Source organism: Sinocyclocheilus grahami, unplaced genomic scaffold (assembly GCF_001515645.1).
Source record: "Sinocyclocheilus grahami isolate Dianchi unplaced genomic scaffold, SAMN03320097.WGS_v1.1 scaffold95.1, whole genome shotgun sequence".
Taxonomy (NCBI): domain Eukaryota; kingdom Metazoa; phylum Chordata; class Actinopteri; order Cypriniformes; family Cyprinidae; genus Sinocyclocheilus; species Sinocyclocheilus grahami.
Window position 1 is genome coordinate 1,700,512 of NW_015505274.1, and position 3,581 is coordinate 1,704,092.

The 3,581-nt window shown below is 37.8% G+C and overlaps 1 protein-coding gene across 3 annotated transcripts in view; it reads right to left on the minus strand.

The window, feature by feature from the left end:
* abr (ABR activator of RhoGEF and GTPase) overlaps positions 1-3,581 on the minus strand; it is a 204,014-nt gene that overhangs the window by 119,165 nt on the left and 81,268 nt on the right. The gene's annotated exons all lie outside the window — the stretch shown is intronic.

Here is a 3,581-nt window from a genome sequence, read left to right on the forward strand (position 1 = left end):
GTCGCGGCAGGAACAACATACAAAATATGACAGTGATAATCTCAGGTAGGGCTGCGTGATAAATCGAAATGGAATCGAGATCGAGATTCGAAGCTGCGATTGTCATGCGTATCTTTCAGTGAAGCACGGTTCTGTGATCAGCAGTAAATCTCTATCCAAAGGCCAGAGGGTGCTCTCGCGCTGAAACTCCAAATACGCCTCGCAGAAGAAACCCAGAAAATGCCTATCGCTGCAGCTGAATAAACAGAAGATTCAACTGCTTTCATTGATTCAACGTGACTAATAAACAGACGACTATGGCAATATACGGTTTATCTGAGTTCTTATTATTATAATTTTCATTAAAATAGTATATAAAGTAAAATAAAGTATATTTATAATGCAATGCCTTTATCACTGCTTAAATACTATGAAATATGTTGCATGCTTTATTCTGTGTAAGAAGCCACATCATCTCACAGAAGGATTTATTTCAAACACTCGACTGACGTTATGAAGTGAGTTTGGAGTAAAAATATGTTATTAAATGTGGTATTTTCACATGCTTTCAGATGGAGCAGCATTTACTTCACAGAGCCGTAGTTCACTGAGAAGCTATGCAAACAGCTGTCATTATCCTGAACGATTTCTTTCACGACTTCATCTGAAAGCATGTGATGATGATTTCCTGCTGATTACAGAACCGGCATTACTATCAAAATGTGCATGACAATTGCATTCGATCACTAGTGCAGCCCTAATTTCAGGTAATGATTATGTGCTTTATTCAATGTTAAAAGTGTCTAATGTTAGTTTAAATATTATTTTGCATTATCTTTATAGCCATAGTGAAAGCAACAATAGATATTTTACCTCAGATCTTGAAAATAAATTAAAGCAAACCTGTACCTGTTAAAACTATGAACTCACTGCGAACCAACACGTGTATTCCATAACAAAGATATCAGTCACTCACTCACTCAAAACTGGTCCATTCACATTTTAATCATCTATTTTCCATGTCCACTTTTCTTTTCTACACACTCACCATGTTTTTGCTGTCACATCATATCTTCACTGGACATGATAAAGCATTGCAAATCATTTAAACGTTGTGTCAGTACGTTATAAATAGAACGAGTCAGCCGTTTACTGTCGGGGATTTGTCATGTCGCGCCACATCCAAGACAGCATCACTGATTATAACGAGTTCTAGGCTATTGTATTTTATTGCATCGCGCCGTGCCAGTCGTGTCTGATGTAGACACGATGTAAGTTAAAGCAGCTTTCTGATGCTGCGTTCGAATTTTCATGCCACATTATTTGAAATAATATCGCGGGCCGCCTATTGAGGAACCCTGATTTAAACCCTGCTAGCCTTCTATTGTTATGCAGCATTCAAGCTAATGCATTTTGAAGCAACAAAACAACTGGAAATCATTATTTTATGCAATGTGAGGTGACATGAACAACAGTGACAAATCTGTCTATCACTAGCAAAGCCCACCAACTAGCTGACATGCTACCAACATGCAAACTACAAGATAAAACATGCTAATAACGCCTGCTTAATACTGTATGCTAAAACATGCTAGAAACATTTTAGCAATGCATTAAAATATGCTAGCTCTGTGGTAAAAATGCTAGCAACACATAGCAAAATACTAAAATATTCCAGAAACATGTTAAACATGATAACAACATGATACATCATGATACAACATTAGCAACATGATACAACAGTAGCTTCATGCTAAAACATGCTAGAAACACGTTAGCAATGTGATAAAAACCTTCTAGAAACATGCTAAACATGTTAGCAACATGATAAAACATGCTAGAAACCATGCTAAAAGATCTTTCTCTCTATCCACTATATATATTATACACTGTATCAAGATTGCAAACCTTCAAAATTAAAAAAAATGCGGTAACACTTTACTTGAAGGGGTGTGCATAAGACTGACATGACACCTTCATAATCATGACATGACACGTCATGAATATGAAGGAGGTTTTATGCATGTTTATGACAACTGTCATTAAGTGTCATTCGCTCAGTTATGTCATTTTTAATGCAAATATGACATTATTTGACCTAACCCTACCCCTACCCTTACCCCTAACCATAGCCCATAACAAAGACATCTCAAACAATGTCATCTTTGCATTAGAAATTACATAACCGAGTGAATGACACTTAATGACAGTTGTCATAAACATGCATTAAAAACCTTCATATTCATGACATGTGTCATGTCATGATTATGTAGGTGTCATGTCATGATTATGAAAGTGTCATGTCAGTCTTATGCACACCCCTTCAAGTAAAGTGTTACCAAAAATGCTTCAAACTTTCTGACCAGGCTTTTGTATAAGCAACAATAAAGTTTTTTCAACTTTTTTATTTTTATTTTTTTTTGTGATACATGACAGCATTTCACAGAAATTACATTGAAAATAAATCAGAATATTCCCACTTAAACTGAACTTTAAGAGCACAAAGAGGAGCAAAAATCTCCTGCTAAAGTGTTTATGAGTTTGGCAGTATTCACAGGAGACGCGTCACCCGTCTTCATTAAAATGGGAAATTCAGTGTGTTTGTGTCAAGACAAACACTCCCAAATGGCAAGAGATTGACACGTAAACAAAAGACCCGCTTGACAACCCACCCCCGAGGGGCGGAGCCAGCCTGTCTGCCACCATGGTTGTTACCGTGACGACCAATGATAACCAGCAAAGGAACAGTCCAATTGTAACTCAACTTGGTTACAATTAGGGATGCACCAATACCGATACTGGTATCAGTATCGGGCCCGATACTGAGCTCCTGTACTCGTTAAAATACCCCGATACCAAATGCCGATACCACACAGCATGTGATAAGTGCCATATTCAGACAAAGAAAAACTGACAACAGAACAACAGACAGCGGAATGGAGTTAAGGATGTCTACTACGAAGTATATGTATCTAATGAATATAACGTTAAACATTCAGTATTAACACCTGTATAGCTGATGTGCGCGAGCTGATAAACAAAGCACGCTGAGTGGATTGAGAGCGCGGCGGCACAGATGCGCGAGCTTGTCGAGTGAATATATCTTTCTCACAGACATCACTGGAAAGTTTGTAGCTCGGTTGGATACGTCAAAAACAAGTAAATAAAACAATGCACAAGTTACTTAACGGTATGGAGAGACAGAGAGAGAGAGAGTGCGCGCGCACACTTCTGTTGTGTGATCTTTGATGTTCACTCACTTAGCACACGCATCATTTGGATTAAAACTAAATCGTAAAAATAAGACCATGTATAGGGGCATTCACTATAAACATAATTTATTTTCAACCTTACACGACTTTCTGGTGAAAGCAAAACTAACAGCCTGTGTGAAATGCGCTAGGCTGTACTATTCTGCATCAGTACAAATACGTGCATGCATTGCGCATGTTTTGCTTGCTTGAGTGTTTCTGCATTATATGAGAGGCTTTGGAATATAAATCGCAGCACGTTTCAGATGAAAAAACGCGACTTCTATTTCTGAAAATATCACAGTTAGGAGATGTATAACGAGTGGTTCCCTGCATTATTACAGCAAAGCG